The sequence below is a fragment of the Hyperolius riggenbachi genome, chromosome 12 (assembly GCF_040937935.1).
Source record: "Hyperolius riggenbachi isolate aHypRig1 chromosome 12, aHypRig1.pri, whole genome shotgun sequence".
In the NCBI taxonomy this organism is placed as follows: domain Eukaryota; kingdom Metazoa; phylum Chordata; class Amphibia; order Anura; family Hyperoliidae; genus Hyperolius; species Hyperolius riggenbachi.
In genome coordinates this window covers 195,383,022-195,399,124 of record NC_090657.1, presented here as the reverse complement: position 1 = coordinate 195,399,124, position 16,103 = coordinate 195,383,022, and the positions used below count along the sequence as shown (strand labels likewise).

Below are 16,103 nucleotides of genomic sequence, written 5' to 3'. Positions count from 1 at the left end.
CAACAGCATAATAACCTTTAAAGAAGAACATTTGCTTGTTACAGCTTAAAGAATTCCTAATGAGATTCTGCAGCATGGTTATTTCCGCCGGGCGGATCATTCAAAATAAGTCTTATCACCCGAACGACAGTCTGTACACACGCCCGATTTGGCGTGCGGACGACTGAACGACGGGACGTTCAAACGACCCGTCGTTCAGAAAAATCCGACGTGTGTATGGGCCTTTAAGCTCCTGTGTTTACATAATAGTTTAGAACTCATCAGAGAGCTGACAGCTCAAATTACACTAGCTCGTTGCTTGCAGATGAGGGAGAATTAGACAGGCGGTTCTTTATATACACATGCAGGGTGGACACAGGGTTGATTTCTCTGTGTTCTTATTGTCTTCTGTGCAAAAGTTTAGGCCCGCTTTTAAAGGGACCCTGAGCAACACAAAAAAAGGAAATCTGGACTTACCTGGGGCTTCCTCCAGCCCCCATAGCCCGTGAGGTCTGTGTCGCCCTGGTGGCTCCTTTAAACCGGCGACTTTATCCGAAGTTGTGCATGTGTGGCCCGTCCAGGCATCTGGCGTGTCATTGCGCCGGTTGCTGTAAGTATCCTGCACATGTGTGGTTCTCAAAAGACTGAACCTCGCAGGACGCTTATGGCAACAAGCACATGATTGCGGAGGGTGCATAGACTGCCCACCCATGCACGACTTCAGCCAAAGTTGCTGGAGTTAATGGAGCGGAATCATGGAAGGGACCCAGATGATGCCAAAAGACCTCGTAGGCTATGGGGGGCTGGAGGAAGCCCCAGATGAGTCCCAGATTTTTTATTTTTTTAATACTGTTCAGGGTCCTTTTTAAAGTGAATGGGAAACGCATGTAAAAAAATTAGATAGATACTTACCCAAGGAGAGGGAAGGCTCTGGGTCTTACAGAGCCTTCTTGCTCTTCTCTAATGGTCCCCTCGTTCCAGTGCTGGCTTGCCCGGTAGCAGTATTTGACTAAATTATTCAAATACTGCTTTACCCAGCCGAAGGAGGCTTCAGAAGTCTTCAGGGAGCCCGAGTGCTCCTGAAGAAGGTCGGCCCTGTACTGCGCCTGCGCAAGCTCTCGCCTGTGCAGTATGGAGCTGCACGTCTTCGGGAGGACACGGCTCCCGAAGACTTCCAAATACCCTTTCGGTGGGGGATTGAAACGGGGGGAGCCAGAACAGGATAGAGGGCACCGAGAGAGGAGACGGAAGGCTCTATACAACCCAGAGCCTTCCCTCTCCTTAAGTAAGCATTTGCTTCATTTTTTTTTTTTTAAATGTGGCTTCCCATTCACTTTAAGTAAATAGAAACGGCTTGGTGTGCAGGTAATTACCCTAACGTGAAGGATGGAGTGTGTAGCCATTGTGCACCTTAAGAGCACTGTTGCCAACGAGCAATTTGAGCTTACTGTAAGTTATGGAAAATCTTAGCTGGCTACAAACTGGATAATTAAAGTGAACCCCAAAGTCAGGAAAGTCAGTTCAGGTTTGATACTTTATAAACATCAAAGAGAAAAAGCTGATCTGGCACTGTAGCTTTAATGAAATAGAGCAGGTGTACAAATATGGAGGTGAATGTACGACATCAAAATGGTACACATAGAAACACAAGGTACTTATCGTGCTGAGGTGAGGGAGATGGCTGCGGGCGCTAGTGGGTGCACGGCTCACCCCATTGCGATACGGTCGTAAGGCCGTGCACCTACTGGCGCCATTAAAGCTACAGTGCCAGATCAGCTTTTTCTCTTTGATGTTTATCTACTAACACTGGTCCACCACGGTCTATAGCACGTAGCACCTGCTGAGGGTGAACACTACAGCTGCTGATGCACCAATCAGCACCCACGTGTTTCTACTGAGTGCCTGCCTACCCACCTTTGCTTTTGATAGGTTTGATACTTCAATGCAAGTGGGCACTTACCTGTATGTGTTAATGTTCCTGCACTAGCGGGAATGCGTAAAAATGTACGCAATGCGGCCCAAGCTGCCAGCGGGGGACTGGAGCAGCAGTGAGTGACTACGAGGGCACAGGATGGCTGCATGGGGCTGGTAGAAGCCCCAGGTAAGTGAAACTCTTTTTTATTTTGTTGGACATTCCCTTTAAGTAAGCAGCAAACATGAAGTGAGTTTCTTCACTTCAGGTTTTCTTTAATAATAATGATACTAAAATCCAAAAATATTTGTGCTTCAACTCTGTTATATGTTCATATCAATTTGTTAACAAAGGGTAAAATACCTTTTAAATGGTATCTATCTACTCTATTCATGTGACCAGTTTCAAGGTTATAAAACCCATAATCAACATTTCCACCGTCTCTGAAGATGTGTAACCTACTACCCTTGGGACATATGCCTCATAATGTTACATTCGAGGACAGTGCTGGGGGTGTGATAAATTACTCTAGGGAAAGTAGAGATTCAATAATATGAGCAGAGTGATGAAAATTCTAGGCAGTCTGTATATAGTGTACTGAGTCATAGGGAACCACAGTTGGAATACATTATGGAGTTTTCAACTGACTGCAGCCTGAAAAGAAATCTGCATCTGAGACTCTAGTTCAGGTGAATGTTCTAAACATCCAGTGCAATACAGGAAGTGGAGGTAAAGCACTTCACATGGATCAACTTGAGAGATTGGGACCAGATGATCCGTACCGGTAAACGCCAAGAAACTGGAACACAAAGAAAGGAGGACCAGAAGCAAATAATTTAGTAAGGAAATAAACCTGGTCAAGGATAAGGGGAGTGTACTTACAAAATTGGTTGCAAGTGACTACAACAATCAATAAGGCTAAAGGTCCATACACACATCAGACCATAGTCTTTGGAAAATGAAAGATCACAGACCAATTTTACCACCTTCCATGTAGTATGAGAGCCATACTCTACACAGTAGAGTAGCTGAACTCCCCATCAGAAAAAAATCTTTGCAAGATGCTGCACACACAGATGCTGTACAGACACAAAAGATCAGTATCTGCAAAAGATCTGTTCCTGCCAAAGATCCATTCCTGAAAATTGCATTCATAGTCTATGAGATCTGCAGATCATCATACACCTTGTTTAACTGCCATTCATCTGCAGATCAGACAATCCATCCTGGTGGATCTGATCTTCAGATGATTGCCTGTTAAACAAGGTGTGTATGATGATCTGCAGATATCATAGAAAATGAATGTATTTTGCAGGAACGGATCTTTTGCAGGAACAGATCGTTTGCAGATACTGATCTTTTGAATGTCTACAGCATCTTTGTGTGCAGTATCTTGCAAAGATTTCTGTCTCATGAGGAGTTCAGCTCCATAGAAAAGACTGTGAAGGTATGGCTCTCATACTACATGGAAGGGGGTAAAATTGGTCTGTGATCTTTCATTTTCCAAAGACTATGGTCTGATGTGTGTATGAGCCTTTATGGAGAGAATCTAGTCTCTGCCCTGTCCCGGGAACTGAGTGGTCACACTCTTGGTATTCAAATGAAGCGTGAAAACTGCCTAGCTCACCAGCCAGTAGTAGATTTACTGGTCTTCTTATGAAATGAGGCATTTAACTCCCTGAATCCCATTTTGAAAATAGTGATCACGTGATCTGTACTATCCATTCATTGTAATCTTCTCCAGATTAGTGTTGCTTACGTGTAGCAGAACCTTATGCTATTTGTTTAATTAATTGCAAGAGTTGTAGTGTTCTATCAGCTGAACACACCAATATGCTTTTTATGAGTTCTGGTCTACATGAGCAACACCACTCCCCATGTGGCAGGTTCCTTAGCCCTCTGACTTTACCTACCTAGTTCAAACATCTATGTATGTTGTACATCTGAATACGTGTAAGATGTAGACCAAGCAAAGTTTGCTTACATTAAGGCAGCAGGCCAAGAAAGGGGAAGAGCCAATGCCCATTCCGGTGTGATGGAGATGGTCAATAAGTAGGGATGAACAATGCGATGCAAATATGTCTGAGTTGATACAAGTTGATGCAAATGTATGTATATTGAAAATGGACCGATCAAATTCCATCTTGGCAGGATTTGATTGTTGCAGTTTTCAAGTTGCATAAATGTGCATACATCATTTGCATAATTCTGCATCAGCGTAGAATTATTTGCATCTCGTTGACCACCCAAATAAGTGCACATTTTGAAAACACACAAGGTGGTTGACACACATATTTGCACCAGAAGAGATTTAATTGAGTTACCTACATTTCATTATTGCAGACAAATTCACGTTACACTCCAGTTTCATACCACTTCATCAGTCTGCACTAGGGTCTATGCACAAAGTCAGTACTGCATACCATTTGCTAACACCCCTACAAAGCCACTGTAATTTTAAAGTAGGTAACCTCCTATGTATTTATATAGAGCTATCTTCCACAGCTCTTTACAGAGAATACAGCCATGCCATTAACAGTACTAGTTTTATGTCCCTATCCATCATTAAGGGCAATTAACTTATCTACCGGGTATATGTTTTAGGATGTAGAAGAAATCCAGTCTCTAGAGGGAACCACAAAAACCTGTGGAGAACATATACTATCTATGTACAAAGTGTTCTGACCCAGATTTGAACTAAGGACCATAGTACTGCAAAACAAGAGTTTTAACCAATACAGCATGATGCTGTCCATAATCATTACTACTTCTGTGTGAATGGACCGTTACCGTGAATGGAATGATGTCTAGAATTAGAGTGTCCAGTGTAATATTAGCATAGATGAGTGTCAGTAATGTGAGATAGGAGTACTGAGTGAGTTGCCAACATGAGGAATTCCAAATGGGATGTGGTTACTCATAGTCTTTCACTTTGCCAGGTGAGATTGATTTTGTGCCTCTGTCATGCATACAAAATGATCATTCCTTATTCCACCTGACAGACATGAAGTCAAGCAACATCATGCTGACTTCAAGGAAAACCTCTGCAGAGAGGCTGCAACCAAACAGAAGAAATAGGCATAGGGAAATTTGGGCACAGCGCACCATGTGCTGCCATAGGCTGTAATATGAATTATGGCTATAATGGCGCTTGGAAGGTCATTCGGATGCCGACAAAAGGCAGAGCCCAAATTACTTTAAAAACAGCAATAGCTGGCAGCCTAATTACATCTTTCCTCGGTGTCCATGAGGGAGAATAGTAAGGTCTTTTACAGGAACAGCGTGAGCTGTTTTTTGGCTCACCTTGCGCCCAAATTTCACGACACCATTTTTACATCTATGCGGGTTCAATGCTTTCCCTGAGTAGGAGCAACAGCAGGACTAGGAGCAGCCTGGCCAGTTGAAGGTACTGTAGAAGACCAGTTACTGTAACTATCTTTTACATAAGGATTTCAATCAGGATTATGGTAGTTAAGAACTGGTTACATGGACTTGCTGGCCTGTTTTTAAGAATAAGCAAATTAGGCAGTTGCTTAGAACCATGCCAATGTACACAATTCTTTATGGAATTTTTATACAATCAATAATAATAATACACAGCTGTTAATTATGTGATGAGGGTTAAAGAAGTGGACTGCCAAATACCGAAGGCACAGGGAGTGGTGGGTTCAGAAATACTTGAATTTGTTGATGTCAAACTATTACGATGAGTTTGGGCATTAAACAAAAACTAATTTGTAGATAAATAAGCCAAAAAGTTTTTTTTTAAAGTTAATTAAAAGCATAAGTGTAAACCATTTATACACAAATAATTGATAGTGTGTCAAGGAGTACTTGGGATGATGTTATCCTCAACACGGGTACCCAGCAAACGCCATATATTATAGTAGAGTAGCAGAAGAAGAATCACACACTGTGTCTGAGGTGCAGGACCAAATCAGCTAAACATATAATCCAAGGGATTCACACACTCCATCATAAACATGGTGATTATGAAATTGCTCCAAGTCCTCGACTCCTTAGTATCATTTTTACAAAGGCTATGGATTTGGTTCAAAAATCATCTGACTCCGACTAGTCAGTTTATTGAAACCACCAAGTCTAGGTACCCAAAATAGCTCTGACTCCGACTCCACAGCCCTGAATTAATCAATCATGACAGAGATCCATATGTAACACCAACAAATTGTTTTGTCCTGTGGGGACCCCTTTGTCAAGGTAAGAATACAGACTGTATTGTGACCCCGCAAGGCCCCAAAACAATTTGTTGGTGTTACAAATGGATCTCTGTCACAATATATTGTAAAGGGGTAATTGCAGTAATAATGTTGAGAAAGATTGTGCTATAACACCTACCTTACCTATATCTATATTGCAATAATTTGTCACACGAGTTGTAAGGTATACAATATTTCTTGCTTTTCCACTTAACCAAATTTTTTGCATTTTTATGTATTGCCTTAAAGCTAATGTGACCCCATATTTAAATAAAAAAAAGTCATATACCTAAGGAGAGGGAAGGCTCTGTCCTAATGAGCCTTCCCTATCCCGGTGCCCCCGGTGCTGCGCTGGCTCCCCTGTTCGAATTCGCTGCCACGGGGACTTCGGAAGTCTTTGGGAGCCGAGTCCTCCCGAAGACAGGCAGCGCACACGCGAGTGCGTCTTAGAGGGCGCTCGCGCGTGCGCAGTGTAGAGCGGCCCGTCTTCGGGAGCACTCAGGCTCCAGAAGCCTCCCTTCGGCGGGGGTACAGCAGTATTTGACTGAAACGGTTGAATACCGCTACGGGGGAGCCAGCGCAACGACGAGGACCGGGAGAGGAGAGGGAAAGCTCTATGGGACCCAGAGCCTCCCTCTCCTTAGGTGAGTATCTGACTTTTATATTTAAATAGGAGTTCCCATTAGCTTTAAGAAATTCAAACAATTAAGGTATGAATTTACACACCTACCACACCATTTTCACACTGATCAGGATACTATTGGTATGCTAATAATTAGGGCTGCTAACATGGGTGTTTAGCAGCCCTGATTATTAGCCTACCAATAGTATCCTGATCAGTGTGAAAATGGTGTGGAAGGTGTGTAAATTCATACCTTAATTGTTTGAATTTCTTAAGACAACACATAAAAATGCTAAAAATTTGGTTAAGTGGAAAAGCAAGAATTATTGTAAACCTTACAACTCGTGTGATAAATTATTGCAATATAGATGTACATTGGCCAAGTAACAGTAAAGGTGGCCACTGGCCACGCACAATACAATAAAATGATCCAATTTTACAGCAATTCAATAAAAAAGATTGTATCTCCCGAAAAAATCGAAAGCTTTTTTTTTCATTCAACTGAAAAATCCGATCGGATTTCCATTTTTTTTCCGATTTATATTGATCCGGAATGCCAGATATTACTCTTCAATTTTTTTAAAGATTGTATGGTGCGTGTTAGATTGTCAATTTATTAATATACACACCCTAGCAATTTTCTCAGTTTCCAATCAGTTTTATCATGATTGGGGGAAAATTGAACATAAGTGTGTGGTACATTGGTCATATATTTGAAATGTTACAGAAAAATGTATTGCAATTCTTAAATTGAACAGATATTTAAAAAATGGTATGGTGTGAAGGTGGCCACGCACGATACAATAAAATGATCCGATTTTATGGTAATTCGATAAAAACGATCGGATCTCCTAACAAAATCGAAAGCTTTTTTTTCATACGACTGAAAAATCGGATCGGATTTCCCATTTTCTTTGATTTTAATCGATCTGGAATGCCAGATATTTTTCTTTAATCTTTGTAAAGCTTTGTAAAGATTGTATGGTGTGTGTTATATTGTCAATTTATTAATATACACACTGTAGCAATTGTGTCAGTTTCCAATCATTTTTATCATAATTGGGGTAAAAAATTTAACATACGTGTGTGGTACATTGGTCATATTTTTGAAATGTTACAATCAGCCCTGTACCTAAGCAGTATGTGATTTGTTTGTATGTTGAGATCAGTTTCTCCCCTAGAGAACTTAAAGGGATACTGTAGGGGGGTCGGGGGAAAATGAGCTGAACTTACCCGGGGCTTCTAATGGTCCCCCGCAGTCATCCTGTGCCCGCGCAGCCGCTCACCGATGCTCCGGCCCCGCCTCCGGTTCACTTCTGGAATTTCTGACTTTAAAGGGGAACTGAAGAGAGAGGTATATGGAGGCTGTCATGTTTATTTCCTTTTAATCAATACCAGTTGCCTGGCAGCCCTGCTGGTCTATTTCTCTGCAGTAGTATCTGATTAAAACCAGAAACAAGCATGCAGCTAGTCTTGTCAGATCTGACTTATAAGTCTGATCCACTGAAACATCTGATCTGCTGCATGCTTGTTCAGGGGCTATGGCTAATAGTATTAGAGGCAGAGGATTAGCAGGGCTGCCAGGCAACTAGTATTGCTTAAAAGGAAATAAACATGACAGCCTCCATATACCTCTCTCTTCAGTTCCCCTTTAAAGTCAGAAAACCACTGCGCCTGCGTTGCCGTGTCCTCGATCCCGCTGATGTCATCAAGAGCGCACAGCGCAGGCCCAGTATGGTCTGTGTCTGCGCAGTACACTCCTGGTGACATCAGTGGGAGCGAGGACACGGCAACGCAGGCGAAGTGGTTTTCTGACTTTGAAGTCAGAAATTCCAGAAGTGAACCGGAGGCGGGGCCGGAGCATTGGTGAGTGGCTGCACCAACACAGGATGTCTGCGGGGGACCATTAGAAGCCCCGGGTAAGTTCAGCTCATTTTCCCCCCCGACCCCCCCTACAGTATCCCTTTAAGTTATTTTTATTAATGGTGTTCATTTTTGCTCTAGGTGTGCATACTCTCTTTCCTTTTGACAGGTTTTAATTATGACCAGGTGTTTAAAGAGGAACTCCAGTGAAAATAACATAATGAACAAAAGTGCTTAATTTTTACAATAATTATGTATAAATGATTTAGTCAGTGTTTGCCCATTGTAAAATCTTTCCTCTCCCTGATTTACATTCTGACATTTATCACATGGTGACATTTTTACTGCTGTCAGGTGATGTGAGTGGAAGGAGATGCTGCTTGCTTTTTTGGCAGTTGGACCCAGCTGTAAACAGCTGTTATTTCCCACAATGCAATGAGGTTCACAGACCGGAAACTGTCAGGACCATGGTCCTGACATCACACTGTGGGAGGGGTTTCACCACAATATCAGCCACACAGAGCCCCTTGATGATCCATTTGTGAAAAGGAAAAGATTTCTCATGGGAAAGGGGGTATCAGCTACTGATTGGGATGAAGTTTAATTCTTGGTTATGGTTTCTCTTTAAGTCCTTGAGAGGTAAACAACCATGGAGTTTAACGAAGTTCCGTAATTGTTAGCATATTTCTGGTGGACTCGCCCTTTAAAAAATAATATTACCATGATTGGGCATCGTCTCAGAAGAAAAAGTTTTTAATTGACTGCATTTGTCAGTTATAATTACTGCTCCTCGCTACACGCTGTTGAGGAGATTACATTAAAGTGCTCGTTTTAGACCCATCAGCATTTTCTGCTGCTGTAGAGAGGTGGCGCAAGAGACTAATGTATGGATTCATCTATTCCACTGTTGTTAACATAGCAGTGGCTATATTTCGTTCAAGCTACATAATTCTTCCATCTAAACATACATCCAGGATGTTTGGCTTATTTCAAAGGATTCCTCCCTATAATTGATTTCACTACCTTTACCTAAAAGTAATTTTTAGTGAATGCAATACTTACATGTATTCACAGTCTGGGAGAGTTACACATATTAAATATATTTATAAACAATGTATTAGGGTTTTATTTTTCATGAAGTGGGACAATTCTACCAAAACTAAAATTTCAGTAACTACTCTTGGTTACATAAATAAACATTTGAAAGCATTCCCAAGTATTCCCTTTGTGTAAAATTGTTTTATTTTGTCTGCGGAGAGCAGTAGAAGCTTGCTTATCTTTGGCAGGGATGATCTCCAACCTTAATCATGAGTGATTACTCGCGATTCAAATGAGGATTAATTACAGGAGCTGAGCAGCGGGCATTGGATGGGTTAATTACCCATAAATCCGCGTCCTCCGCGCGCTGCATATAGGTCCATGCGTCCTAATAGTAGCATTCCAAGCCTCGCTGCCATCACTTCAGCCTTCCAAGTAGGGGGAAGCATGTCAGCCACCGAGCAAGTGGGAGGGGACCAGGGGTTCCTGTGTGTTACTCAGGTGCAGGTGGATTATATTGGCCGTAGGCCATACTTTATATGGAAGGGGGGCTGAACTGTGGAAACATATGTGGGGGTAGGGAACCACTAAAACACCAGGGAATACTGGTGAAAGGGATGGGTGGTGCACTGGGGATCATCAGGGAATGCAGTGAGGGGGATGAGGGGCCACTATAGTACTGAGGAATATTGTGAGTGGTATTGGAGGAGGATTAGATGCCAGGAAATACTGCAAGAGAAAAATGTGAAAATGGAGGGAGGAGGTGACGACTAAGGAATACCGAGAGTGGGAAAGGGGCCTACTAGACCACCAGAGAAAGCAATATGGGGACCAGTGCACCCTCTTACCCCTCAGACAGAAGTTTGAAGTATCCACATGAGCACTCCCCGATAGTATTATTGCTTAGCCATGTGGGTACAAGGTAGCCCCGACCCCTTGATAATATTACTAGGTGGCCATTGTCTCTCAACACCCCTATATAGAAGTTTCAGGTGCTCTTTGCCCCCCCCCCCCCCCCTCTCCAATATATAGCAGAATTAGGTTGACTTTGTGCCCCCTCCATATAGAGCTATTAGCAGAAGTAGTAGAGAGCCAGGTCAGCACACCAGTTGAGTTTCTAAAGGTTACACATTTATTGCATCAGCAGTCCACAAAGATACAGCTTAGCTCGGCTGTATCTTTGTGGAAAGCTGATACTATAAATGTGAACGGTTGACGCTTTTGAAACTCAACTGGTGTGCTGACCTGGCTCTCTACTACTTCTGCATATGTTATGGTGGTTCTGGCTAGCCACCCAGGTCTTAGCACCCAAAAACCTGAGGAAAGGTGTGCTACTTTGGGACTTACCATAACTTGCTGGCATATATAGCGCTATTAGATGGATTTTGTCCAGCCAGATATCGGTATTAGGCTAGCCTTTGGTTCTCCCCGCTCCCAAGCAATGCAGATTGCACAGTGGAGCATTCTATCTTACCTGCCCTGCACCATGTTCCCTCTTCCTTCTTTAGCATCTTGTATCTCACAAATATAATATGATTATTATTATTTATTTATATAGGACTGATCAGCATATTCTGCAGAACTTTACAGAGTACATACTCCTGTCACTGACTCAGAGGAGCTTACAATCCAATCCCTACCATAGTCATAGTCTAATGTCCTACCATATTATTATTATGTATTTATTGAACAAAACAATAGATAAGGGTGTGCACCACTAGAAAATAGGTTAAATGGCTATCTACAGTGTGCTAGGTAATAATGATATTTATTTAACACTGACATATTCTGCAACACTTTACAGAGTACATATTCATGTCACTGACTGACCTCAGAGGAGCTCACGTTCTAATCCCTACCATAGTCATAGTCTAATGTCCTACCATATTAGTATAATTATGTATTTATACAGCACTGACATATTCTGCAGCACTTTACAGAGTACATACAGTAGTCATGTCACTGACTGTCCTCAGAGGAGCTCACAATCTAATCCCTACCATAGCCAAAGTCTAATGTCGTACCATAGTATTATTATGTATGTATAAAGCGCTGAAATCCTCTGCAGCACTTTACAGAGTACATAGTCCTGTCACTGACTGTTCTTAGAGGTTCTCGCTATCTAATTCCACCAAAATCATAGTGAAGTGTTTTCACTTTAGGCTTGTTTAGGTGGAAGCCAGTTAGCTTATTGATGTGTAATTCATTTATTCTGAGATGGAGGTTGCACATGCTATGTGAGGGACATACTGGATGTCTTACTTGATATCTGGGACATAATACCTAAAAGTGTTCTGTGGGGGGCACGATGTTGGAACTTGCTTTGAGGAAGACATGTTGTCTGCCATTTATTTGAAGAACACAGTGGCAGCATGAATTATATGGCGCATAGTATATATCACATGGGATGTACCGTATATTATAGTGAGTGTATGTGTAATATGTATGGGGGATTGACACAGGTGTTTTTGCCCGGGGTGACAGGAAAGACTAAAAACAGCTTTGAATCTCTCCCTGATATTCCGGGCCGGTAGGTTAGCTTGACCGTTATCACATAGTAGGTCTGGTTGCTGAAATGCTGGTGTCTTCTTGTCATAACTCTATACCCTGGACAGCAGATTGTATTGTCACCCCAAACATACATACACAGTGGGTTAAGGTCTCGGCAGACCTGTGTTACTGAGCTAATGCCGGTGAGAGGTTTAACGGATTAGAGGAAAGATTAGCTAATTTGTGCAGAAATGGCTTATGAACGATTCTGTAGGCAGACGCTGAGGCTTACATGGTTTGCCCTGTTTATTATCTAATCTAGCATGTCAGAGGCTGTGTAATAACCTGACATCAGCCATATTCAACCACGTGCACTGATACTACCACCACCTGACGGCAAATCATTTTTAAGTACATAGCTCTATGTTGCTAGACTAGGGTCCTTCTAGTATCCCAAGTAAAATTTTAGTAAATTAGGCCCATAAAGTTTGTTTTCATACTTAAAGAATAAGGTGGACTGGACAATCCTTGCCATACAAATGCATGCTAGTTGTATACATGTCCATACCTCTCAACATGAGATACTGTAGGCAAAGCAAAATGTACTTGTGCTTGAAGAAAATGCCAGTACCAGAAGATACTTTCCACTTCTTAATTTATTTTTAAAGCATTATCCCCCCACAAAATGTATATAAATCAATATCCCTTACAAAATAATTATGCAGCATGTTTTCCAAAACATACTATAGTATATACTACTAATTGCAGTGGTTGGATAGTGTTCTGGTAAAAGGGAGTCTGAAGCCAATATAAAAACAGATACTCACCTAAGGAGAGGGAAAGCTCTGGGTCCTATAGTGCCTTCCCATTCCGCTTCTGGTCCTGTTGTTTCAGCGCTGGCTCCCCCGTTAGTAGTCTCTGACCGATCGGTCAGAGACTGCTCTCTGCCACTGCCCGAGGCTTCGGGAAGTCCCTACTCCTTAGATAAAGTATTCCCTGGTATTTCCTTCCCTAACCTATATAGTGTTCCCTGTTGTCTAGTGGTCCCCTTTCCCTTCACCATTTAAATTTCTCTGATGTCCAGTGATCCTCTCTCCCTAGTTCCCTGGTGTCTAGTTGTATCCCCTTCCTCTCCCATATAGTAGTCTCTCCTCCCTGGTGTCTAGTGATCTCCCCTCCCCATATAGTGCACCCTTGTGTGTAGTGGTTCCTCCTCCCTCCCTCCACACAGGAAGTGACTAGGTAAGTAACTTTTCTCTCTCGTTCCTGCACTGTCCTAATCAGCCGGACACCAAGCTGCCTGTATTGTCATGTGGCTCAATTGCCTAGTGGTTTTGCCTCCCTCCCCGATATAGCGTTCCCTGGTGACTAGTGGTCCCCTCTCTCTCTCTCCCCATTGAGAGTTCACTGGTGTCTAGTGGTCTCCCCAACCTAGCTCATATAGTGTTCCCTAGTGTCTAGTGGACTCCCTCCCCCATATAGTGTTCCCTGGTGTCTAGTGGTCCCCTCTCCCTCTCTCCCCATTTAGAGTTCACTGGTGTCTAGTGGTCTCCCCTACCTAGCCCATATAGTGTTCCCTAATGTCTAGTGGACTCCCTCCCGCATATAGTGTTCCTTGGAGTCTAGTGGTCCCCCTCTCTCTCTCTCTCCCCATTTAGAGTTCACTGGTGTCTAGTGGTCTCCCCTACCTAGTCCATATAGTGTTCCCTAGTGTCTAGTGGACTCCCTCCCGCATATAGTGTTCCTTGGTGTCTAGTGGTCCCCGCTCTCTTTCTCTCTCTCTCCCCATTTAGAGTTCATTGGAGTCTAGTGGTCTCCCCTACCTAGCCCATATATAAAAATGTTTGGATTATTATTAGTGTTCCCTGGTGTCTAGAACACTCCTCTCCCTCCCGCATATAGTGTACTGTGGTGTCTACTAGTCTCCCCTCCTCTATAAAGTGTTCCCTGATGTCTAGTGGTCCCCTCTACCTTCCCTATTTAGAGTTCCCTGTTGTCCAGTGGTCCCCTCTCCCTAGTTCCCTGGTGTCTAGTGGTCTTCCCTCTGTCCCCCATTTTGAGTCCCGTTGTGTGTAGTGGTTCACCCTCCTCCCTCCCTTCATCCATACAGGGATTGATTAGGTAAGTAACCTACCTCTCTTTCATTCCAGCGCCATCAAATCAGCTGCACGCTAAATTGGCTGAAATTACATCCAGGGTCATATAGCTCCAGAGCAGGTCAAGCCACATCACTCTGCTTCTAGTTACAGCCGACTCGGCGTGCAGCCCTCTATTTATCACTCCAATGTTCTCTGCTTTGTGACATCGCGGGACATGAGGGGGGAGCAGCAGGACATGGGACCATGCCTCCCGACCTGGGACATTCTTGACTTATCTGGGATGGTTAGGAGGCATGCACGTTTACAAGACTTAGCACGCGCTTCACCCCTCCTCTGGAATGCCCTCCCACAACACATCCGTCACTCGCCAACCTTTGTTACCTTTAAACGCTCTCTAAAAACACACTTGTTCCAACAAGCATATGCGCTACCCTAGGCCACTTCCCTTTGTCCTAAGACCAAATTGCACTCCTACTAGGTATCCTAAAACACAAAGGCCTCAATTCACTAAGCTTAATTCCTGTCTTTAATAACTCTTCTGAGCTGTTTTACAGTTATCACAATTATATCACCATGGTGATAACTGTAAAACAGCTCAGAAGAGTTATTAAAGACAGGAGTTAAGCTTAGTGAATTGAGGCCATAGCCTCTATATATTTGCTGCATACTACCCCTCCTCCTGTTTCCCCCCCCCCCCCCCCATTCCCTTTAGATTGTAAGCTCGCAAGGGCGGGGCTCTCTCCCCTTTTGTGTCTTGGTGACCATTATACATTTTATTCATCATGTTAATTTTATCACTGTCATTACCAATTCGATAATTTGTATTTTGTATCATTCTTTGTATTTTGTCACTAATTTGTAATTATTATGTACCCCATGTTTGTTTCTTACTTTGTACAGCGCCACGGAATAAGTTGGCGCTTTATAAATCAATAATAATAATGCAAGTCCACTTTCATGTTTCATTCTGCAGCAGCTGCACTAACTAGAACAGGAAGAGACATGGTCATGTAATGCTCAACTGACACTTGATCTGAGAATAAGTGGCTAAGGCCCCTTCCCCACTTGTGCATTCTGAGAAAAGACTCTTCAAAAAGTTATAATGGATTTTTTTTAATGATCCACAAATTTGCACAGCACATTTTAAATTATTTGAATCACCTAGATTGACTTCCAGTAACATTCTCTTATACAGTACTAGTAAGCATAGGAAACAAAGTCCCGCAATGAGATACTCAGTTTGCAAAGCATGCTGGGAATTTGTAATATCTAGGTCAGCATTGGCAATGTGTCTGACTGTAAATAAGAGCAAGAAGTTTTGGATCAGGATGATACCACTTATTAACTTAGATATAGTTCTATAGTCAATAAATGGTATCATCCTGATTCAAAACTTCTTGCTTTTACTGATGCCTAACATTGTATATTACTGTACTGCTTCTATTATGCAAATAAGAGGAAACAGGTAATAATTCCCTCTTAACCTAAGTACTTACCTAAAGATGGATCAGGGATTCTCGGCGATGGCCATGTGATAAACGACCAGATCCCCAATCCATCTACCACAATCGCATACCGCGGGAACAAGAGACGAGCTCGAACGAGACTTCAAGCAATCGCAGTAATTAGTACGAGGGTCTATGGAGATCAGAACAATAATCTGCGTTGGGATACGCCGCGATCGCCACATATTGCTTAAAGTGAACCTCCAGACTAGAAATCTACTCAAGTAAAAAGACAGCACACCACTGGCTGCAAATCAATTGCTGTGTATTGAGGAACAAGTACTTGTTGTACTTGTTCCTCAATACACAGCAACTGATTTGCAGCCAGCGGTGTGTCGTCTCTTTACTTGCGTGGACGTTTTCAGGGCCATGTGCGCA

The 16,103-nt window shown here is 42.7% G+C and overlaps 1 long non-coding RNA gene across 1 annotated transcript in view; it reads right to left on the bottom strand.

Annotated features, from left to right (window-relative positions):
• LOC137542394 (uncharacterized) overlaps nucleotides 1-16,103 on the bottom strand; it is a 383,858-nt gene that overhangs the window by 335,389 nt on the left and 32,366 nt on the right. The gene's annotated exons all lie outside the window — the stretch shown is intronic.